General features: G+C 37.2%; 1 long non-coding RNA gene across 1 annotated transcript in view; it reads right to left on the bottom strand.

Annotated features, from left to right (window-relative positions):
- Nucleotides 1–1,970: 1,970 nt before the first annotated feature.
- The window catches only part of LOC140523768 (uncharacterized), a 41,863-nt gene continuing 17,883 nt past the window's right edge, over nt 1,971–25,950 (bottom strand). Inside the window, exons 3-5 of the long non-coding RNA XR_011973463.1 lie at nt 8,919–9,041; nt 4,604–4,735; nt 1,971–2,140 (exon numbers count right to left, since the gene is read on the bottom strand). This is a non-coding gene — a long non-coding RNA (uncharacterized lncRNA). The remainder of the gene's footprint in view (nt 2,141–4,603; nt 4,736–8,918; nt 9,042–25,950) is intronic.

The raw sequence follows: 25,950 nt of genomic DNA on the forward strand, positions 1-25,950 counted from the left end.
ACCAGGGCTTAAACTTTTTCCATTTGGAGTTGCAACCTGTACTTTAAGAATTGGATGGACATTAATGGAACGTTCAGGTTGACCAGTAGTTGCCTTCTGGCCATGCATCTCTCCAATAACAATTTTTATGCGTTTGTTTTTGCTCAATAAATATCTGCAAAAGTGAAGTGAGACTTTAAAAGCCTTTCCTAGTATTTTACCAGATGGAGAAAGTAAACAATGATTTCCATATATCAAAAGGCTAGCTTTAAGCTTTTGTACCTAGAGAGTGCTACACTGAAGCTCTTTGTAATCCTGCCATAATCATGCTATAATTTTTATACTCATTTTAAAAAAATCTAATGATTCACCCTTTACATAACTTTGACTGTATCTGTGTCAAAACTACAGCTATACCATTGCCATCCTAATCACTTTGGTCATCCTCATACTTTAATGGTTGATGCTCCTGATCAATTAGGACACCTGGGAATATCAAATTGATTCTGACACTAGGACTGATCTAACATTTATGTTTCACAAAACCTTTACTAGGCCTACTTAATGTAGGACTTGTGTAGTAGAACAGAAAGAGATCTACGAGTAACTCACTTTTATATCACATTTTAGGTATGTTAAGGGTTTTATACATGCTATCTCATTTGAAAGCCTATGAGGATTAGCCTGTTGCTAAGTCCTAGTTGGCCAAAGTAAATCCATGTTTGACCAATGATTGACTTGTTCTATGTGCAAGGAAACTCCTAGGTACCCAATATTACTTGAATCATCTTCATTTAGGCAAAGAATGTAAATCTCTCCTGATTATAAGCAGCTTAGAAAACTTCAATTATGCCATATGTGCAAGGCTAGCAAACTTTCCTAATCACAATGACACAACCTGTTGATAACAGGTTGCAGTCCATATTACCTGCTGCTTGAATCCCCCTAAAATTCCCCTCTGAGTCAGTCCCTATGAATCTACCAGCAATAACAATCAGTTAAAAGGGCAGAGACAGAACTAGAGATCTGGGCTCTCAAATGGGGTATATATCCCATGCTAAGCCTGAGCCACCTCATATGACAATCAGACTGGGGGAGTCATGAGTTTGCATGACTGTGTATAATTAATCCCTTCTGACTCAAGTACTTGTGTTCCTTCTTGATACCCCATGCATGGTCTTCTCACAACAACCCTCCACTTAAACCCAATTCATGCACAAGTCAAGACATAGCCCTAGTGGTGTCATTGGTCCCCTTGGAGAGCAAAGGATGAATAGAAACAACTGGATAGATGAAGAAACTAACATTTAGAGAGGGTGACTTACCCAGGGTCACATAAGCGACTGAGATGGAATTCATTTACATTATTTTCATTGTGTGGACTGAGGAAAATAACCATTTTCTTTCCTTTAGCTAAAAGTTAACATTTAAAATGTATATTATCACAGAAGAAGAGTCAGTATGGCATAGTAGATGGAGAGCTGGCTTTGGTATCAGAAAGAGCTGTAACACATGGATTGTGTGACCATGAGCAAGTCTCTTAAACTTCCACTGCCCCATGCAATTTTCTAAATTGCTTTGAAGTTGATGATCTGCATTGGTAGAGATAGTTTACTTACTGGAAGTTCCTTACATAAATCACAAGTAGGATCTTAAAAAAAAAATAGGGTAGGCTAGTGTTTTGGGGGGGTTTTCTTTCCATTATTAAAAGGGGATTATATTTTGGGGGGTCAGTTATCATGTCAAATGTTTTGGGTGCCCATAAGAATCATTGCTCATATACAGTTGGAAAGGGAAATTAAATGAACAAATCAGTGATATAGAGAAAAATCAATGGAAAGAACCCAAATGGAATTATTGGGATAGTGAGCATGCAAATGGAAAATGAATAATAAAACCAGCCTGGAGTTCCTGAGATGTCACAAATGGCACAATTAAGGCTAGCTGGTTTCACTGCCTTTTAACAAGCCTAATTAATTTTAAATTACCTTTTCCTTTTGTTCCAGGTTTGACAAAACCGTTGTTTTGCTGCAAGGACCTTTTCTGTTCTTGTCTCCAATTTCATTTGGTTCCTATCCAGGTGATTTTTTGAAGCCAGTCCCAAAATGAATTGCCTCCAATTGATTTGTGAACTCAAGGTTATTGATAAATTTTACTGGCCCTGTAAGAGTCCCAGTCACTCATTAGCATAAAATCCAAGTCCCAGATTCAGACAATCAGAAATGTCCTTCATTTTAAAATCATCTTCCTTTTCATCAATGGCCAAAATAAGTAGTGCTCTGAATCTAGAAGTGACTACTCACTGCTGTAGATACCTCTAAAGAGGTAGGTACTTGTTTGTCCAAGAAAAGTTTAATCTGAAATCCATACATCGTCATGTTTATTATTTATCCTCCCACAGGATACCTCTGCCTACCCATCTCTGGTCCCAAGCTCTTTGTAATAACAGTAAATTGACATGCCTTGAATTCTGATAGGGAACTTCTCAACATAATATCCAACAAATCTTATGTAGTTAGATGTTGGCTTAGATCAGTCCTTCTAACTCTAGATCCAAATTGGATTTCTTCACAACTGAAATCCACATTTTTGCCCAATAAGATATAATCTTTTAAATCTCTTGTTGATTTCTTATCATTAAACACTGGAAAATTAAGTTTTAAGAACATAAATGTTTTAGTGAGGAATATAAACTTATGAAATTCAGAGTGACAGATTTTTATGGGTGACCATAAAAGAAAATTCTAATACAGTTTTCTTGGGAGAGCAAAGTAAACGATCAAGTTCCATCCCCCAGCCTCATCAGCCAGGCTGTGAATTTTTTTGAGTGTTCACTGTGACCAGAACAATATGTCAGATTCCTTGGGATTATGAAAGAAATAAGAGATATGGACTTGGTCCTCAGGATGTTTATAATCTAAATTAAAAAGGAATCAACAAGCCAATAATGTACATGAGAAAACAGAGTATGTAAACATCTATATTAATACCTTACTTGAAATGTGGTAAATGCTTAACAAATGTTTGATGGAAGAGAAACAGATAAATGAGGGATAAGAGGGAAGGAAAATAAATTCTTGCAATAAATTTTTCTAATAAAGTTCTCATTTCTAAGACATGTAGGGAAACTGATTCAAATCGATAAGGGCCAATCCTCAATTGAAAAATCAATCAATTAATAAACATTTATTAAGTGCCCAGTGTATAAATGGTGAAAGGATAAGAAAAGGCAGTTTTTAGAGGAAGAAATCTAAGCTATCAGTAGTCAAAGAGAAACAAAAATGCTCTAAGCAAACAAAAACAACTTTGAGGTTTAACTTCATATCCACCAGATTGAAAAAGTTGACAGAAAAGGAAAGTAATAAATATTGGAGGGGCAATGGTAGAACAGGTACATTAATGCACTCTTTGTAGAGCTGTGAAGTGGTCGAGCCATTCTGGAAAACAATTTGGAACTATGCCCAAGAAACTATTAATCTGTGCGTACCCTTTGACTCCTAGGTACTGATAGTAGGTTTATGGCACAAAGAGATTAAAGAAAGAGAAAAGGGATCCATATAGACAAAAACGTTTATAGCAGCCCTTTTTTTGGTAACAAGGAATTGGAAACTGAAGGAGTCATCCATCAATTGGGAAATGGCTTGTTGTGATAACTTGTTCAAGATATGGCATATGACTGTGATGGAATACTACTTTTCTAAAAGAAATGATGAAGGGACAGGTTCATAGAAACCTTAGAAGACTTGAATGAACTGATGAAATGAACAAAACAAAAACATAGTTTTACAAAAACTATGATAATTCAAAGATAAAGAATTTTGAAAGAACTTGAGATCACCATGATGACCAGACACAATTCCAGAGCACTCTGATGAAACATACTCTCCACCTCTAGACAGAGCTGACAGATTCAGAGCGAAGATTGAAGCAAACTTTTTTTGAACTTGGCCAGTGTTGGAATTTATTTTGTTCGACTGTGTATTTGTAATAGGGATTCTTGTTTATCTTACTTTCTAAATTGGGGTACAGAGGGTCAGCAAAAAAAAAGACAAGGTAGACTTTTGTTTGAAAAGAAGAAAAAACTAATTTAAATAAATAAGAGTAAATACTAGCTGACTGATAGATTGATATGTTAAATATATTGATGAGAGGCAGTGCGACCTAATTGACAGAGAGCCGAACTTGGAGTCAAGAAGACCTGGGTTCTAGTATGCCTCTGAGATATTCTAGTTGCCTGAATATGGATAAGTGATTTAGCATCTCAATGCACTCAGGTAATTAATTCTCTATGATGATAATTACAAATCACGCTGTGTCCAAGGAAGGATTTTCTACAATGGTATTTTCCCACCCAATGAACTCACAGGTCTAAACCAAATAATATCATAGATTGAAAGGATCATAGCTCAGACTGTGGCTATTATAGAGGCTTTGAGAAGGTTACAGGATCATAGGATTTATATTCTGAAGAGACCAGAAAATTCATGTAATCTAACTGCAGGTTCCCCCCAACACTTTTTAGCAGAAAAGGAAATTGAGGTACAATGAGGTAAGACTCTCACTATAAATGCAATGCCTTCCCATTCTCTACACTGCCTGCTTCCTAGTTTTATTTTTAAGATACCTGCACAACTCTGTGAAACTTCCTCAAGGGTCCAGACCCTGACGGGGTGGAGAGAGGGGTAGGTTACAAGTAGTGATAGGTCCTGTATTCCTCCACTGCAGAGTCCTGAATAACAACCAGTTCCTTTAAACCCTGTAAAGAGAATGCCATTATATCAGTGCTGAGGCATTCTTTCATATTGGCAACTTGTCATGACCTGAATGAAAATCTCTGTTAAAAGCACAGGGGCATCCTTGTCAGAAATGAGGAGTACAAAGTATTACAAGACATACATTATTCATTAAAAATAAAAGTGTGAGAGAGATTCAGATTAAGAACATTGTCAAATCTATTTAAGAGCTTTGAGGAAAATTCACTGAAGTAGAAACCTTAGTCAACAAGTCATGTGAAGATTAATCAACTCTTTAAAAAAAACTTGTTCATCAATAGATTATTAAGTCAGTAGTTCACACTTCAGTTGTCTGGGAACCTGATCACTCTTACTAATATAGTTAGTCATCTGGTTATATTAACAGAGTACAGAAATTGAAAATAAAAATAGCCTCTGTGACAGAGTTAATTTAATTATCCTGTTTACTTTGGATTAACCAACCAGTTTTAATATTTACTGTTACCTGCCAATTATCATAGATTTGAGGTAAAAGAAATCTTTGAGAGGATTTAGTCTAACTCCTTCATTTTACAAATGAGGAAACAGACCCAGAGAGGTTCAATGATTTGCCCAAGGTCACTTAGCAATATTAAAGCATCAAAAGTATAACATCATGCAAGATTTCAGGAGTTACAGAAAGATTTATTGCATGTTTTTCCTCATGTACCTATTCACTTCCAAGTCACTTCTTACCAAGAATGACAAGTGAAGGAAATTTAATAATAAAAGGTTACATTCTTGTTCAAAGATGAGTTACCCAACCTTCCACAGAGATGACCACAAACACCATGACTAACCCATTCCAAGTGATATATTTGCACATTATACAGTACAGTGCTTTCTAAAGTTATGATACGAATCAATTTAAAATGACAACCAAATCCAATTTTCCTTTATTTTATTTAAAAGATCCATGGGAAATAGGGTATTCAGGGTAGAAAAATGAACTATGGAGCTTTGAGGAAAACAGCTAAAGAACCTCCAGGATGGGGATGTATCAAAGTCAAGGCACAGAAAGAATTGAAGGGAGAATAATTAGGAATTTTTGCACCTGGGGCAAGCATTGCAAATAACCTCCTCAGATAATGGGCAGAGAGGACAGGGGGAGGAAGGGAAAGCATATGTCCTCTCCTTGCCTGAATCTGGGACAGCAAGAGGCTACTTCTGGAGAAAGCCCACCCCTCAGGAACTGGACCATCTGGTAACTTCCCATTTGAATAAATTACTCTTGATGCTCAGTTGTTAAAGTCAGTTATTTGATCATATTTGGCATCTAAGGAGACTGAATCCTGGAAGTGGGGGAGGGATATACTTCAAAGTCTGTTACCCAACGCCTCCATTTTATAGAGTGGGAAACTGAGCATTCAAAGAGGACAAAGGAACTTGCCTAGTGTCCCAGAAGAAAGCTTACCTGACTCATTGACACTAAGGCTGAGATGAGGTAGAGTAGAATGAAGCCCAAATCTCACAGGCTAATTTAGGCCATTAGAGTTGGAAGGTCTTTGGAAACCACTTTGCCTGACTAACTCCCTTATCTTACTGGCCCAGGGCTAGTGCAGGAACTAGAAACCCAGATCTCATGACTTCTGGTCTGTCTCTTTTAGGTAAGTTATTGAAATGTAGCTTCTCGTGGGCCCAGGGACACTAGCTCTTCCAGAGTGGTGGCCCCAAATCTCACAGCTCAAGACAACCATCAGAGCAGGGAGGAAGCCCTTAATTCATTCCAAGTGTCTCCCGGGGTTATCTCTCTTTTCTGAGCTTGCCACTTCCTAAAGAGCCAATCCTTCTTTCTGGGAGCTGATGGGTAGAAGCAAAACTTGTCTCTAGGCTTCCTCCTTTCACTAAAGGTCACAATGGCCAGATGGGCCTTGAAAAAGACACTGTCATGGCCACTGGACCAGGGCTAGGTTTCCTTCCTAACCTCTAGGATTCTTCTCCTCACCCTGCTCACTGCCCTCCCCTCCTCACTTCATGCACTGTGAGCAGAAGTTACAGTAAAATGTCTCAGTCAGCTGGGATTGAAGTCTGACTCTTGCCCCAGAAGAACCTTTCTGTTACCAGCTCCATCCTGCCTAGTCTTCCTTAGGGAAATACCAGAACTGTCACTGATCTCTAAAATTTCCTGTTCTAGGGCAAATTTCCCTTCTTTCTCTGGGAAAAATCCTGTAGCTCTTCCATAATTACTGTTCTTTGAAAAAGACTGGAGAAAATCCTGGGAGGGGACCTATGGAGACCTCCCTTGTAACTAAAGGGGATTGGGTCTTGTGTGCTTGAGCCTATCAGAAAATAGGTGGAGTTGGCAACAGAGCTTATGGACTGTCAGGGATTTGAGTTGGCATCTTCACTCTACTGTATGGTCTCAGAGACTTACCTATGGCATTAAGAGGATAAGTGATTTGCCCAAAGTCACACAGCCAGGATTTGTCAAAGGCTAGACTGGAACCATATCTTCCTGAGTTCACAGCCCTTTCCATAACAATACACTGCCCCTCAAGAGAGGGAGGAGGGCATCCTAGTGCCAAGAAACAACCTGAGCAAAGGCACATACTGTTGTGGAGAGGGAGAGTGCAGTTATACAGTATAGCTGAAAGAGTGAATGGTGACTGGTGGGTCTTCAAGCTGGGTGTCACTGACATAAATCCTTATCTGTGATTTTCCATGATGTCCCTCTCCCTAGTTTAAAGGCATTGCTATGCATGGGAATGGGAAGAAAGGAAAGAAAGAAAGAAAGAAGGAAAGAAAGAAAGAAAGAAAAACAAAGAAAGAGAGAGAGAAAGGAAGGAAGGAAAGAAGGAAGGAAGGGAGGGAGGAAGGAAGGAAGGAAGGAAGGAAGGAAGGAAGGAAGGAAGGAAGGAAGGAAGGAAGGAAAGAAGGAAGGAAGGAAGAAAGGAAGAAAGGAAGAAAGAAAGAAAGAAAGAGAAAGAAAGAAAGAGAAAGAAAGAAAGAGAAAGAAAGAAAGGAAGGAAGGAAGAAAGAAAGAAAGAAAGGAAGGAAGGAAGAAAGAAAGGGAAGGAGGAAGGAAAGAGGGAAGGAGGAAGGAAAGAGGGAAAGAGAAGGGAAGAAAGAGATACAAGCAGTGCTTTTGAAGAAAGATTCAGTGACTAGATGTGAAGTCATAAAGAAGTTAAAGATGTCGCTAAGTTTAAGGCAACTAGGTCTAGTGAATAGAATGCTGGAGTTGGAGTCAGAAAGACCTGAGTTCAAATCCAGTCTCAGACACTTACTAACTGTGTGAACTTGGACAAATCACTTAATGAAATACTTTGGTATCTGCCTTCCTCAGTAACACCTACCTCTGAGAGCTGCTGTGAGTCTGAAATGATGTAATATTAACACAACACTTAGCAAAACGCTGCTCACTCTAAGTGTTATATAAATGCTATCTATCATTATTATTATTTCAAGCTTATAGTAGGAGAAAAATTATGAGAAGTCAGGCTCATACTTTACAAGTGACTACATAAATCACTTGTCATAGTGCAAATCTTGGTCTGTATACAAGCAAATTCAGGGAGCATAATTGAAAAGTTGAATTTAAAATACAGTCTGATAGATCAGATCATACATAATATATGACATTCAGCTTTGGATACCACATTTTAATAACGTGGTATCAAAGTATAGAACAAACTACAGAACTTTCATAAAAGGGCCAACCAACACTATGGAGGATTGGAGGCCATACTACATGAAGACCAGCTGAAGGAATTAGAAATGTTTAGGTCAGGAGTGGGAAACCTGTAGCCTCAAGGCCACATGTGGCCCTCTAGGTCCTCACGTATGGCCCTTTGACTGAATGCAAACTTCATTTCCTCAAAAAAAGGATTTGTTCTGTGAAGCTTGGAATTGGTCAAAGGGCCATCCTTGACTGAGGCCACATGTGACCTCTAAGCTGCAGGTTCCCCACGCCTGGTTTAGGCTATTTAGGGAGGGTCATAATAGCTATTCCTTCTTTCCCTCCTTCCATCACTCCCTCCCTCCTCTCCTCTCTTCTTTCCTTCCTTGGTGAATATGAATCTCCAACATACATCGATCCTTAGCAAACTCCAAAGTGCTATAGAAATGGCATCAACAATGATAATGCTAACATTAGTTTTGGGGACTCATGAAGAAGCCAGAATGAGAGGCTCATGCTTTTCCAAGATCTTCTGGTTTCTCACCTACCATTTCATCTGCATCAATTAACAATTTTGAAAAAAAACCCTGCTCCCAAGTTTGTCCCACATCCCTTTAGGGCAGGAGTGTGTAGCTGGTTGGGCTGGATGAACCATACTTTAGCTTGCCTATCTGAAAAGAAAAAAGAGATATTACTAATAAATGAGTCCATCACAGTTGGAAACAGAAAATGCAATGTAAGTGCTTAAGAACCATCATAATACATTAAAAATAAAGAACTCATTTTTATGCAGGCTAAGTAGACAAGCTCAAGAACATTGAATAAAAAATGTATTGTTAATGAGCTGCCCATATTTGCTTTTCTGTTTACTTTTATCTGATTGAAAAGAAAAGGGCTCAGCTTATCCACCAAAGGAAATTTTCATTTCCGGAGATTTCAATGCTACATTTGAGCAAATGAAATAGAATTAACTGCAATTGGAATGATATAATCTGTTTTCACTGATGGGCTGAAAGGGCAAAGAATAATAAAGAAGCAGGCTTCTGAGCAGATTCCTCAATAACATTTTTCCCTGATAGATGTGAAGAAAAAGATACTCAGTCCATTTTGAGACACAGACTGTACCTAAGGATATTTACTGTCCCCCTCAATGCACAGGCGTGAGGTCCATTACCAAGAAGAGCTGTTGCACACCTGTACCTAGGCAAGCTACATGCTTTCAAGTCATATTTCCTCCCTGATTTGGCATTTTTATACCACCTTTCATCCAAATTGCAAAATCCAATAGTCAAAGACTGAAGCATCTCTTTGGAATCAAATAAGACTGTCTCTTTTGTGCCATCAAGCCACACAATACCTTCCAATTACTGGTACCCAATTTTCTTATTTGTGAATTTCAGGGAAAGCCAAATTCATCTTTTAGGATAGAGGCTGAGAATCTGATTATTTCACAGAGATGCTCCAAACTACATTTGAATCCTGGGCCCCGAGCAAAGAGGTGAGTTGTATTTTGTTTGAATGGACCTTGGTGGAAAGAAATGACTCCATTTTATTTTTTTCAAACAAAAGTCCTGTAACTCTAAGAGGGAAAAAGGTAACTCTGTAGTAAAAAAAAAAAGGAGGGGGTGGTGGTGATGGTAGTGGTACTAATGTAATATAGAAGTAATTAGAAAAGATCACGGTTGAGAGGTGTTAATAGCTGCTCTTCTCAATGGAAGACATATTGTCTCTCTTTGACCTGATCTTTTATGCTGTGGTATATAGCAGAAGCAAACTGCTTATTACAAAAAGCTAGAATGAAATTAATTTCTTATTGAACTCTCAGAGTGGTCTAAATATTTTCTTGTCTTTGGCAGCAGGGTTGGTTCCTGAGGTTTTCGGATTGAACTCTCTCCACAGGGTCAACGATTTTCTCTTGGGTTCCTAAACCAGCTTTTTAGATCATGCAGAGAAGGCTCTTTTCCAATTCCATCCCTCATGGATGATTTTAAGGGATCATATTTCAGCTTCCAAGCAAAGTTAATAAAGGGCAAATGGAGTGAAAATACAAGGCTAGAAAGGACTATGGTGTCATGCTTTCTTATTTGCTTGGTGGAGTGCCCAGTGTAGCACCTTGTCCTTCGAAAATACACCAGGGGCCTTAACTATTGGGGCCAGACTATTTGTAGATTGGAATTTGATGGCCAACATGGACCCAATCCAAGGGAGCTTAATCACTGAACAACCAAATGAAGTGATAATGGAGTTTCAGGGCATGGATCCTGAGAACAGGATTCCAGTGTATTTGGTAATTAGGATGATGATGACAGTGATGGCTGGCCTTTCAGATTTCATGAAAGTTCCTACCTTTAGCCACATCAACAGAAATAAGGGTGCCCTAGATACATTTTATGCTTAAGGTAAATATACTTGTGTGGTTGTTACCTCCTCTGGCAATGAAAGACTGAAATATATAAAATTATTCTGAAACTGACTGCCAAACCTTCACTTCAGTTGAAAATCTGAAGATTCCTCAGTTGTGATTTGTGATTTGACATTTGTATGAGTAAAAGCTATAAAAAAGAGTAGTTTAGGGATTATCAGATGAGACACTGCCTAGGAGAAAGGTTAAATGTACGAGTGAACTGTTTGTTTGCTCAGCATGCTAATTGGTCAGCTAGTGAGACAAGACATAGAACTACAAGGTACTAAAAAACAGAGGGAAGTGGATGCAAAGAATAAGCATTTATCAAGGATTCATTTATTAAGGATGCCAGGCACCGTGCTAGAAATTTACTAATATTCTCTCTCTTGAGCCTCACAACAATCCTGGAAGTTAAATGCTACTATGACTGCCATTTTACAGTTAAAGAAACTGAGGCAGACAGATGTTATGGCTTGTTCTGGTTATGTTTGAGGACAGATTAGAACTTACATCTTCCCAACTGCAGACCCTATGCTCTATCCCTTGTACCACCTACCTGCCTAGAGAGCTTGAATAAGGATTTCACAAAGTAATGCTGAGATCAAAGAACATAAGATTTCTTTTCTCTCATTCTCTTCTTACTCCCACTGAATAATGTCTCTAGAACTTGAAGTTAATTAAAAAAGCATTTTCTAAATGCAATGTGATCAAATGAGATAACAATTTTAAAGTGCTTAGCACAATGCCTGGCCTATAGTGCTATGTAAGTGTTAGCTATTATTAGTTTATTATGTGCGAGGTATGTGCTGAGGTGAACTTAAGTCCTCAAGTGTCTCTGGGATTTCATCAATGGAGAAGTTCCCTTTAATGATGCAGCATCCTGTATCAGTTTTATCCATGTCCTGAAATATGTAAATAACAAATTGTGCATCTATCCATCCAATGTTCTCGAGGCTTTCCTTACTTTCCCTCCATACTATGAGCATACTTGGACACAGGCTGGACACTGGGCTAGCCATGTGATCAGCCAATACTCTTTTTCAATTGTAATATTTCAATCAATGGCAGCCTTTACTCTGGTTCTCTTTCATTGTTTTTTATAACGTATGGCAGCCTGCTCAGAGTCACTTGTTTCCTTTCTCTTCTCCTCTAAGAGATAGTCTTTAATTCTTTGGATTAATGTCCCAATGCATGAGACACTAATAAAATATAGGTATTAAAAAGATGGGCCTTTATTTCAGGGAGATGTTTGGAAGCAATTTTGCAGTTTTCTACATATAATCCCATCCACTCACTTGTTTCGGCTTAATTCTAGGTTCAACAAATCATCTACTTGTAATGTGTCCAATATGCACATACTGAATATGTCTTAGCATGAGCATGCTAGAGGACTTGTGAGACCTAGACCTGGAGAATTCTACTGTGGCAAATTTCAAGAAAGAGAGAGAGGCAGTGTAACAGGAGAGTGACTGATACTGGAGTCAATGAGACCTTGTTCATCTCTTGCCTCTGTTTCTCCTGATTGTGTGACCATGGTCATATCACTTAACAACTTCTTAGCAAATCACAAATAACTCCTAAGACTATATTTTTCTGCCTTGTGTTAGAGATTTTCATACATGGAGTTCCCCACACTGATAAAGTCACAGGTCTAAACCCACTCCCCAAATTGAAAGTCACTGGTTTAGAAAAACAATAGTTTTTCCAAAAAACATTGAATAAAGTCAAGTCAGAGGTTCCACCTTTACATTGTCATTACCTCTCCAAGTTATGTTGATCATGCAAGTGGTTTTGATGAACTCTAAGAGAAAGTTTCAGCTTGGAGGTTTTATTTGGCACTTTCAGATCTGTCTTCCTCTAGGTAGAAACACACACACTTACAAAAGTGTTCAAGGCATTGCTGAAGTGATTGGAGGCAAGTGGGCTAAATCTTGGACCCTCTTCTACTGAAGAAAGGTTAGATAATTGGTTTTGCAAAGAGAAGCTGAGGGCATTCCACTGAGATAAGATGCTTTATTTAATGTGAGTCGATGAGTCATATGAAAAGCCTGGTAAATTTACTCATCACAAACCAAAGCATTGCTTGAGATAAATTCTGGTAAGGTGAATGTAATTAATTGTGAAAGTGGTGAGGACAGGGATTAATGATCTTCATTCAAATTAGGAATTTGAATTACAGGCTTTTGGGAACATTAGGAAAGCTATTAAAGAAACAGTTGAGGAACATTTCTTGGAGCAATGGGTGCATTGGACTAAAGAAACAATAGTGAAAACTTGTAGACAGGGAGACTAACAAAAATTACATATAGATTCAGAGATGAAAGGATCCTTAGAGGCCAGCTGGTACAACCCTCTCATTTTACAGATGAATAAAGTGAGGCCAAGAGAGGGTAAATGGATTATCTGTGGTTACCAAGCTACTGGAAAAGATGGGATATGAGCTCTTATTGCATGGGTATTCTGGAGCCAGCTCAAACCAACTCAGACAAGCTAATTGTTAAATTTTCAGTGCCAACACTTCTGTTTCAAAAATTGGCCAACTCTACAAATTAGGACTTGATTTATTATCTTGATGAGTGTCTACACTTAAGAAAGTGATGAAGAAAATGTTAATAATGTAGATTATACCTAAAAGTGTATTGGTTATACATCATTCACGTCCTCCCACAGCAGAGAGCCAGTTGTTGAGCATTTGACAGCACATACCTATTTTACTGATTCCAAGTCCAATATTTTGTCCACTGCTATGCCACACTGACTCTAGTCTAGGGTAGCTTCAGGGTCTCACTTTGGGTAATAAGATTATAGAAGAAATAGATATGAAGAAAATAATAAAGGAGGACATATGCAAGTCTCAGTTATACATAGGGTAGGGCATAAGAATCAAAGATAACTATAAGAATACAAATGACTCACATATAGATGGTGTCAATGACATGGAAATAAGAGAGTTGGGAGGATGAAAAAATTGAAAAAAACTGTCATGAGTTTTATCTTCATATGGATCAATTAACTTTGTTGTGTTAGCCACAGGCTGCCATTTTTGTTTATGGGTACAAAAGGTCCAAAAGAGATGGAATATGAGAGTTGTGGGTAGACTGGTACAAATTCACCTTCATTACAAGAAACATTGTGCATATTGAAAGAATAGTTTCATCAGCTTAAAATTAGCATATTGTGTGATATTTAGTTTAAATTTAATTTAAAAATTAGCATTTTATTAAACTACTGTTAAATTTAAATTAAACTAAATTTTAACTTATTTGACATCAACATGACCAATTAAACTTCTTTATTACCTATTTAAATGTAAAATAATAAATTTAGATGAATTGTGTATAATAATTTTTGAGACATTTTCTTGAAGTCCATTTCAGGATTCTTGGTTTTTCCATTTATTCTCATTCACCTTTCATCTTATAAGATGTTAATTAATGTATGATTCCTTATTCTGCATCTATATTTTCCAGTATGCAATATTTAATGAAGGTCTTTCCATATTTTATATATGTATTGTATTTGTCAACCATAATTATATTACAGTACTCCATGACATTAATTTACTACCATTTATTCACCTGTTCCCCTATTTTTATATTCCTCATATTTACCTCAGTTTCCTCATCTATAAAATGAACTGGAGAAGGGAATGACAGACCACTTCAGTATCTCTGCCAAGAAAACCCCAAATACGGTCATGAAGAGCTGGACATGACTGACAATGACTGCACAGCAATTAGATAGCTTTGATTTCTTCTGAAAACTCACTGTTTGTACCTTTTGACCATTTATAAATTGGAAAGTGGTTCTAATTTTTATAAATTTGATTCAGTTCTCTGTATATTTGAGAAATGAAGCCTTTAGCAGAGAAACTTGCTGTAAAAATTTTTGCTTCCTTCTTTGTTTCATTCTGGCTGCTAGTATTATTTTCTCCTTGATTTGGGAGCTATGGAATTTGTCTATAACATTTCTGAGAGATTTCATTTTGGGATCTCTTTCAGGAGGTGATTGGTAGATTCTTTCAATTTTTATTTTATTATCTGATTTTAAGATATCAAGGCAGTTTTCCACAATTATTTCTTGAAACATGACTTCTGGGCTTCTTCTTTGGTCATGGCTTTCAGGCAGGTTAATAATTCTTAAATTATCTCTCCTCAATCTATTTTCCAGTTGTTCTTCCAATGAGATATTTCACATTTTCTTTTACTTTTTTCATTCTTTTGACTTAAAAAAATTGTTTTTTGATGTTTAATGGAGTCATTAGCTTCTACTTGCCCAATTCTAATTTTTAAGGAATTACTTTCTTCAGTTAGCTTTGATAGTTTTTTCCCCACTTGGCCAGTTCTGCTTATTAAGGAATTCTTTCTTCAGTGAATTTTCATGTCTCTTTTACCATTTGACAAATTCTGTTTTTGAAAATGCTATTTTCTTCAACCCTTTTTTTTACCTTTTAAGGTATTTTTTCCTCTCCATAGTTTTCTAAAATCACTCTCATTTCTTTTTCCTATTTTTCCTCTACCACTCTAATATCTTTCTTCAACTTTTTGAGGAATTCTTGTTGGTCTTGTGTCTAATTTGCATTTTTCTGTGAGAATTTGCTTATAGCTGCTATGAACCTTGGAACACTGCACTACAATCTCCAAACAATTGAAGCTGAAAGTTATCCAAAAAGCAATGGAAGAGAGCATTTAAAGGATGCAGCATATTACAAACAAGGAATTATACAGGAGAAGGGTATAAAGGATATCATTAAAAAAATATGGCAAGAAAATTTGAGACAAGAGTGAACTAATATATAACTCATGTGCTCCATTGGTATCAGTGCAAAGAGAAACCAGGGAGGTCCTAGAATCCTGGGGAACCCTTGTTATGTTTTTATGGAAGCTAAGAGCAAAAGTCACATTGGACAGGGAGTCATGTATAGACTCTGATCCTTGAAAGGATTGTTCTCATAGACTAAGATTTCAAATCCACTGAGTATTGAAGAATTGGAGTATTGGGATTGAATTTATAAAAAGTCATCTTTCCTCCACAATTGAAATAAATACTTTCTCCCATTTTTCCAAAAGTTATTATATTTAACGTTTACATTTTCCATCTATCTAGAATTCAGTGAGACTTATAGTGTAAGATATTAGACTTTTTTTCACCAAATTTCCAACCAATTTCCCCAAGAGCATTTTTAGAAAGTAACTAATCTTTTTCTTTTTTAAATATTCCAAAGGTTGGTGAAATTTTTTTGTATACATTCTGTTGGATGTCTGATATAGCTACCTGTATAAGTTGGGCATGAAGACTGTAAAAGCAGGCACCCCAACATACACAGGAGGGTCTACTATCACAGGTTCTTAGATCTGCATTTCTAAAAGGAAAGACAGCTTTCAAGGAGTCAACCATCACTTTAATCAAGCACATGTATCATGCACTTAGTTCAGGGGGAGAAGTCAGCACTCTGAACTTCAGAGAAAACACAGAGAAATCAAAATCAACAGACAGGGCTTCCAACTGCCTGACAGTGAGCAATACATACATCACAGATTAGCAGACAGATAACTGTCTGACCATATGTACATAGTTACCAGAGAGAGAAACACCAACATCTGAGTTTTCAAAGCTGGGGATGAGTGTGAGTGTGGGAGGGGTGCTGCCTAGTGACTTCCCAGAAACTTGTCTGGCATACAAAACTTCTTCCAAAAACCAAGCCCTAAAGTAAAACATCACCTCAGAGTCTTTATAAACTTTTCAGAGCCCGAGGGCATCACAACACTTGAGAACCAGTGCCTCATTAACAAAAGATGTGGGCCTTCCTACAAATCTTCCCTGATCAAACTCCCTTAATGGGCAAGCCTATTAACGGGTGAGGAAGATCTTCTTTAATCACCTTAAAATAATTAACAATACAAATACATATACTGTTTCTAGTTAAAGACGATTAATTCAATCAAAGGAAAGATTCAATCAGAGGCACTTGATTATAGTAAAACAAAACAGCAAAAGATCCTACATTGCTTGCCATTACAAAGACACACACACACACACACACACACACACACACACAATGCCAAAAATTGAGTTCAGAAGATTGAGATAACTCTTTGTCTAGGTCAGTTTTCCAACATGCAGTGTGTATACCTTGGGGGGATATATGAGAAGCTTGTCTAGGGTTATGGTAATATTTAGTAAATAACTGCTTTTGACTGGTCCTGACCATTGCCCAGGAAAATCACCTGAGGAGACAGTTCAAAAATAGGTACAAGAATCAGCTGGATGAGAAGTTTTGGAAGGCTAATGGTTTGTATATTAGTAGGAACTTCTCATACCAGTGAAAGCATGGTTCTCCTAGAGTATGAAGGGATGCTTTACCTATAAAAAATAAACCATGGCAAGAACAAACAACCAAGCAAACTTGGAGAAAGAAAAGTCAGAGATCTAAACTAAATTAACTGGGCTTGTTCATCGGACTCAGAGTGTCAGCATGGCGTAATTGATAGAGAATCAGGAAGACTTGAGATCAAGTCCCATCTTTGACCCTTGCTGGCTATGTGACCTTAGACAAGTCACTTAACCTCCCAGTGCTCCACCCAACCCTCAAAGACTCACTTGCAGAGCATATTGCCAATCTGCTTTATTAGAGGGAGTTGCCTTGGAGAGTTTCCTATACTGATGGAATTAGGTCCTGTCAGAAATTTATTAGAATCGAAGTGCAGCTGTACTCTTAAATCTTTTCTGTACATTGAGAGAGGAAGGCCCTCAAATACCCATTTATCCTCATGGCACCAAAATAAAAGAGAAATCCTCTTTTCATGAACCATGATTATTCTGTTAGTCCAAGGTACCTCATACTTCAAATAAATCACTGCACAAGCCAGATGGGAGATCTATTTCTGAGTATAATCACAAGGATTATTGATGACTTCCCTTTCTTGACACCTTTGTGTATGGTAGTAATAAATTCCCTGCTTACTTTTCATTCTTTCTGAAAACTTACTCCTAATTCTTCACTTTATCTCCTAAGAGTACACTTATGGTTTCCCTTCCCTTCCTTCTCTGCACCCACTTTCATAACTATCTCTTTACTCCCCCCCAGCAACCTTCCATCCCCTGCCCCATTCCCCCAACACATTTATGTACCCTGCAAATGCAGGCTTTGCTGTCTACCACTGTTAATAAAACTGAACGACTCTGAAAGTGTGGGGAGCTGTAGGCAGCCATAACCTGACCCTTGCTTTGTCACCTAACAGTGCCAATTGTGCCTGCCTCATTAAATAATTCAGTGATTTATCCACCACTTTAATACAAATGTAGGCAATCTTTTCAGAACTTCTATTGGGCAAATGTTACAAATGAAGAATGACTTTCTTTGCTTCATCAAATATTTAGGCCATTTCCTGGCTTGATGTAGCTGCCTGTCATCTTGACAGCAAATAGAGTGCTGCAGAGTGGTCGACATTTTCTTTCTTCCTAGTAAAGTAGCTATAGAAAGACTCCTGTCATTTTCCTACTGAGAGCCTTTTGCAAAGGTGACAGGAGAGGGGCAGGGGGGAAGGAAGGCTTAAGGAAGTTAGCTAACTAGTCTAATTCCCAGAAAAAATTGGAGGTGTTTTTCAAGGGGCAAATTGCATGTTACATCCTCCAGGTCTTGGGAGGCCATTTGTAGGGAAATTCACAACCATTTATTTAGACTTTGAAATGAATTCCCACTTACTTTGTAGACTTGAGAAAAATCACCAACTGTGCTTAAGAGTTTGAGAAAAGCAAAATATAAACTCGTACTAATATTTATAATAGGCATGACCTCAATAACTCTGTAAAAATCAAGGATTATGTTTCACAGGATCTCGGAGTTGGAAAGGACCTCTGAGGTCATCTGTTCCAACCCACATCTGACCAAGAATGCTCCCTCCAGCATCCTTAATCAATGGTCATTCAGTCTTTATTTAAGATGCCTAGTGATCATTAAACACATAAATAAAATTAAAAACAAGTTTTATGAAAAAAGCCCAATAAAATAGATAAAACATTATTAGCTAATTTGATTTAAAAAAGGAAAAAACCAAAAAATTAATATGAAATATGAAAAGGGTGAATGAACTACCAATAAAGATGAAATTAAAGAAATTATTAGCAAGTATTTTACCAAATGATATGCCAATAAAACTGACAATCTAAATGGAATAAATGAATATTTACAAAAATATGTTACCCAGATTAACAGAAGAGAAAATCACATATTTAAATAACCCTATCCTAGAAAAAGAAATTGAACAAGCAATAAATGAGCTCCCTAAGAAAAATCGCTAGCACCAGATGGTTTAACAAGCAAATTCTACCAAACATTTAAAGAAAAATTAATTCTAATACTAAATAAACTATTTGTAAAATAAAGAAGTCCTCCAAATTCCTTCTATAACACAGTTATGGTTTTGATACCTAAATCAGGGAGAACAGAAACAGAAAAAGAAAAGTATGGACCAATTTCCCTAATGAATATAGATGTAAAAGTCTTAAATAATATACTAGCTAGGAGATTACAGCAATATATCAAAAAGACAAAATACACGCAATGACCAGGTAGGATTTAAACTAGGACTGCAGGGCTAATTCAACATTAGGAAATACTAGGAAATAAACACAATTGTTAGGATGTATTAGGAAATAAACAAAATTGAACATGTCAATAACAAAACAAAAATTATACGATCATATCAATAGATGCAGACAAAATTTTTGGCAAAATATAACACCTATCCCTAAAAAATAATAGAAAACATAAGAATAAAAGGCTCTTTGCTTAAAATGATTAGTAGAATCTATCTAAAATGAAGCACAAGCATTATCTGGATTGAGAACCATCTAAAATCACTCCCAATAAGATCACGGGTGAAACAAGGATGTTTGTTATCACCATGATTAACTTAACATTGCACTAGAAATGATTACTGTTCAGTCATTCCAGCCATGTCTGACTCTTCATGACCGCATTTGGAGCTTTCTTGGCAAAGATCCTGGATTGACTTGCCATTTCTTTCTCCAGCTCATTTTACAAATGAGAAAATTGAGGCCAATTCTTAGTTTCTGCTAGGGTTATGTGACTTGCCCAGGGTCACACAGCTAGTAAGTGTCTAAGATAAGACTTGAACTCGGGAAGAAGAGTCTTCCTGACCATAGGTATGACACTCTATCCACTGCACTACCTAGCTGTCCAGACTAGAAAAGCTGGCTATAGTAACAAGACAAGAAAAAGAAATTGGAAGAATAAGAAAAGCAATGAGGAAATAGAACTATCTTTCTTTGCAAATGATATGAAGGTATACTTAGAGAATCAACTAAAAAATGAATTGAAACAATTAGCTAAAGTTATAGGATATAAAATCAACTTACATAAATCACTAGCATTTCTATATACGTTTGCAACAAGACCCAGCAGAAAGAGGAAAAAAGAGAAATTCCATTTAAAATAACTGCAGACAGCATAAAATACTTGGGAATCTACCTGCCAAGACATACCCAAAACGCCGAGATATACAATAAGCTAATATAGTTACAAAATCCTTTTCACACAATTAAAGATAGATTTAAAAAATTGGAAAATATTAATTGCTTCTGAGTAGGCCAAGTCAATGTAATAAAAATGACAATTCTACCTAAATTAATTTACTTATTCAGGGCTATACCAATCAAACAACCAAGAATTATTTTACTGAACTGGAAAAGATAATAACAAAATTCATTTGGAAAAATAAGAAGTGAAGAATATCAAGGAAATCAATGAAAAAATGTGAAGGAAAGCAGCCTAGTGATGCCAGATTTTAAACTATATTACAGAGTGGTAATCATCAAAACATTCTGGGACTGGCTAAGAGGGTGCTCAATTAGTGGAACAGATTAGGTATGCAATACACAGCAGGAAATGAGTATAGTAATCTAGGTTTTGATAAACAAAAAATTCAAGCTTTGGGGGCAAGAACTCTATTTGACAAAAACTGCTGGGAAAACCAGAAAACAGTCTGGCAGAAACTAGGTATAAACTAATATCTCGCACCATATGCTTAGATAAGGCCAAAATGGGTACATAGTTTAAAAATAAAAGGTGATATCATAAGCAAATTAGGGGAACATGGAAAAAATAAACTGTCAGATCTATGAATAAGGGAAGATTTTATGACTAAACAAGAGATAGAATAACGAGAGGTAAAACAAATAATTTTGATTACATGAAATTTTAAAACTTTATATAAAAAAACAAATTCAGCTAAGATTAGAAGGAAAAGGAAAAGTTGGGGGGAAAGTTTTTATAGCAAGTTTCTCCAATAAAGCACACATTACTCAAATATATATGGAATTGAGTCAAGTTTATAAAAATACGACCCATTCCAAATGGTAATCAAAGATAAGCAATTTTAATATAAAAATACTCTAACTCACTAATAATTAGAGAAATGCAAATTAAAACAGCTCTGAGGGACCATCTCAAACCCATCAGTTTGACTAACATGACAGATAAAGAAAATGAGAAATGCTGAAGATGTGAAAAAAATAGATGTATTAATGAAGTGTTGGTAGAGCTGCAAACTGAACTATAATCAATTGTGAAAGACTTATCTACTCTGTTCAATGAAATGATTCATGACAATTCCAAAGGACTCCTGATGAAAATAACTATACACCTCCAGAGAGAGAATTAATGAATTTTGGGGTTTTTTTGTTTTGTTTTGTTTTCAATATGGCTAATATGGGAATATATTTTGGGTTATATTACATGTATAATGGGTATCATGTTGCTTACCTTCTCAATGGGTAGGGAAGGAGCTGGAAGGAAGGAGAAAATTTGGCAGTAAAAAAAAGTTAAGGAATAAAAATAACTAGGGGAAAAAAAAAATCTTTAAAAATAAATAAATAAAAGACTTCTAGGAAAGAGGAATTCAGTACTTATCAAGGCTACCTGTCTACTTTTTGATACCTCTAACTGGTAGGATGTCTTTATACTGAATCTCAATCTGCTTCTCTATAACTGATACAAAGCAGATTGAGTCTAATCCAGACCTGCACAATTTGGCCGTAGTTAGGGGCCAAAACTAAATAGGCTAAACTTCTTCAGGCTGCAGATAGGTTAGATTAGAGACAGACTGATGATGGTTGGTTGCTGCAGGTCATATGACAAACAGGAGGAAGTGCGCAGTGGCAACCCTACATTTTTCAAGCACCACCCAAAGTCCTTTGGCATGCCACAAGTGGCCTGCAGGGCATATGTTGTGCAGGCCTGGTCTAATCCCATTTCCTCATGTTAGTTCTTCAGATATTTGAAGGTAACTCATATATATCTTCCCTCTAAGTCTTCCTGGCTACAAAGAAAAATCACTAGCTCCTTGTATGACATGGTCATTGAGTTCTATTTGGACTAATTAGCCTGTTTTGGAAAAGCTCCAGCCTTTTAAAGTGCTCCATAAAATGCAGCAACAAGAACAAGTACTCTAGATATGATCTGACCAAGATACAAGAGAGCTAGATAATTACTTCCCTTGTCCTGTACGCTGTCTTACTCCACTACCCAGATGAAAAATCTTCAACAGTTTCTTGTCTCTGGGATAAATCACAAACTCTTTATTGTGGTATCTTCCCCAGTTGTCCATCTTTTTGGTATAATCTCTCTCTACTCTGACTACTTATCTCCCTGGCTTCCTTTAAGTGCCAACTAAAATCCTACCTTCTACAGGAAGCCTTCCTCAACCCCTCTTAATTCCAGTGCTTTCTCTCTTTCAATTATTTCCCTTTTATGCTATACATAGTTTGCTTTGTATATATTTGTTAAATGGTATCTCCTCCATTAGATTATAAACTCCTTGAGGACAAGGACAGTCTTTTACCTCTTTTTATGCCCATAGCACTTAACACAGTGACTGACACATAGTAGGTACTTAATAAATGCTTATTGTTTGATTGACTTAGCTATTAGTCAAGATCGTCGAGACTTTTTTGAATTCTGGTTGTCATCCAATATGTTAGTTATCTCTCTTAGCCTGGTGATATCTACAGATCTCACAAACATGACTTCCATAGCTTCATCCAAGTCATTGATAAAAATGTTGACCAGAAAAGGCACAAGGACACAACCTTCAGTCAGCTGACTAAAGATCTCTCTCTATTTGACATTAAACCTTTAATGATTAGTCTTTGTGACCATTCAACCAGTTTGAAATTCACCTAAATTTATTCCATATCTTCCCATGTATTATCAGTTCATTGATACAATGGGAGATTATCCCAAATGCTTCTTTACAACCAGTAACCACCTTCTGAAGCAACTTTCTCTTTCAGTCTGTGGCTCATTCCCCAGCCTGGGGGATTTCTGGCTTTTAAGTACCTGGAAGTATGTGGTCTGTAAAAGGAATATGTCAGGGATAATTCTGGTTGTACTTTTTGGTACAACTTTTAAAAGAGACAGGTACAATACTTTATGGTAGACTTTCTTTTGACTTTCTAGCCACATCAGCAATACATTGGAAAGAGATATAGAGAAAGAAGCTGGCTACGTGGGCAGCTTGGATCTATGGGGTGAGCATGTCTCAGTCTCACTGGGGCCAGCCTGCTGAAATATTGAACAGTCTGCTAGAGTACTGAACCAAACAGAACATTTGCCTGGTGTCTGGGATGATTTGAGTGCCGTCTCTTTGGAGCAGAAAGATTGCATAAGGGAATTATGGTAAGCCAAAAATGCAGCCTCCTCTTTGACCTTTGAGACCAAAAATGCTTGATAGCACTCCTCTACAAATAACCTTTGGGTGCATCTGTTCCCATATGAAAGTGAAGAGTAGGACACAGAAAACAGGGTGAAAGCGTTTGAAATTAAAACTGCCAAGAGCAGCTCTGGGAAGTCACTTTGGAGTTTACTGTTATATTTTACTTTTGTTATGATAGTAGATGCATTTAGCCATTAAACTAAGTGAATGAAATGTATGGGAATCTTAGTTGAAAATGAAATACATTGGGGATGCAAATGGTTTGGGAGCATGAACAAAGAGAGTTAGGAATTATTTTTGGAAATTGTTCTCTCCTCCTAGACTATAAATAAGAAAATGGAGAGCTCAAAGGAATGCTGAGACAGCTGAAAGTTCTTTGTGCATGCACAGTTTGAAGTGAGCTAGTGTTGTTTTACGTAGTTTCAAGCACCACTTTGTGGCTTGCACAGATATAGCAGTCCTCTTGCAGCTGTTCCAAGCCACACACCCAGTATACGCAGCACTGTTCATTTGGGATCCAAACGGTTCCCATGAAAGGGCCAAAGTATCTCAAACATAATTCCAGTGGGACATATGGCAGTACAAGAGTTGCATCTGTCCATAGCATTCTCTTGATACGCAAGTCTAGTTGCCCTGTCAAAACAGAAAATGAGATAGTTGTAAAGCTCCTTACAAACCTTATATTATTAGTAGATTCTCTTTGTTATTAGTGTTAAGAATTATCATATTATATATAAAAGTACTCTAGTAACATTGTATATTATATATTGTATGTTATGATTTATAATGATTACTCCATAGTTTTTTGAGGCCACCAATAACATTTCAATTGTCACTTGCTCATTCACTCATTTCAGTTGTGTCTGACTCTTCATGACGCATTTGGAGTTTTCTTGGCAAAGATATTGGGGTGGTTTGCCATTTCCTTCTCCAGCTTATTTTACAGATAAGGAAACTGAGGCAAACAGGATAAAGTGATTTGCCCTAGCTATTATCCCTACTCAATCTCCCCCTGTCATTGGTGGCTTTCTTAATGCCTACAGACATACTCACGTCTCCACTCTTCTCACAAAAATCTCACTTGGTTTCTTCTTTATCTCCAGTTATTTTTCTGTAGACTCTCCCCCTTTTTGTAGTTAAATCTCCTTGGGAGGGCCATATACAATTGCTGCCTCTACTTCCTTTCCTCTCTCTCTTTCTTCTTAATTCTCTGCAATTTAGTATTTGACCTCATCTAAAAACCAATGTTATCAATAATCTCCTCATTGCCAACTCCAAAGATCAAGGTGGGAAAAAAAAACCCAACAGAACAAGAAGCATTCATTTTGGACTTCTTTGGCTCTGCTATCATGTCCCCTCACTGGTATCTCCACACACCCCCATCCCCACCTCCACTTCCACCTCATATACCTTTCTGCTTTCTTTTGTGTGTTGTCTTTCCTCATTAGATTGTAAATTCTTTGAGGACTATTGCTTGTTTGTTTGTTTTCTCTGTATCCCCCAAACTTAGCATAGTGTCTGGAACCTTGTAAGCTCTTAATAAATGTCTATTGACTACTTATTGATCTTGCAACTTTCCACATACTCTGCAATCCATTAACATTAGCCTTGTCACTGTTCCTCCCACAAGACACTACTTCTCTTAACGTAGGGCATTTTCACTGCTCCCACTTCTAGGTACCTCTAGATCCTCCCCAGGTACCCCTTATGCCTATAGTCCTCTTATGCCTCATCTCTGCCTCCTAACTTCCCTGATCTCCTTTAAGTCCCAGTCAAATCCCACCTTCTAGAAGACTTTCCTAATCCCCCTTAATACCAGTGCCTTCTTTTATAGGGGCAGTTAGATGGCACAGTGGATAGAGCATCCAATTTAAAGTCAGGAAGACCTGAGTTCAAATCCAATCTCAGATATTTTTTAGCTGTGTTACCCTGGCAAGTCACTTAATCTTGCTTGCCTCATCTGTAGAATGAGCTGGAGAAGGAAATGGCAAACCACTCCAGTATCTTTGCTACAAAAACCCCAAATAAGGTCATAAAGAGTCGGACACGATTGAACAACATCAAATGCTTGTTTATATGTAATTATTTCCATGCTGTCTCCCTCGTTAGATTGTGATCTCCTTAGATCAAACAGTCAGCAAACATTTATCAAGTGGCTAATATGTAACAAGCATTGTGGTAAGTGCTGGAGATCCATAAAAAGGCAAAAATCAGTCCCTTCCCTCAAGGACCTCATATTCTAATGGAGGAGGGGAAAAGGGGTGGGTTTTTAAAAAAATTGTCTTTCTTTGTATCCCCAGTATCCAACATGTAGTAGGCACTTAGTGAATGCTTATTGAGTGAATGACCTCAGTTCTTTCCAGGCTTTGGTGAATTTGACTATTCAGCTACATCCACGCTAATCTTTTTGCATCCATCTTCAGTTATCTTCCCTTGGCT

Source organism: Notamacropus eugenii, chromosome 2 (assembly GCF_028372415.1).
Source record: "Notamacropus eugenii isolate mMacEug1 chromosome 2, mMacEug1.pri_v2, whole genome shotgun sequence".
Classification (NCBI taxonomy): Eukaryota; Metazoa; Chordata; class Mammalia; order Diprotodontia; family Macropodidae; genus Notamacropus; species Notamacropus eugenii.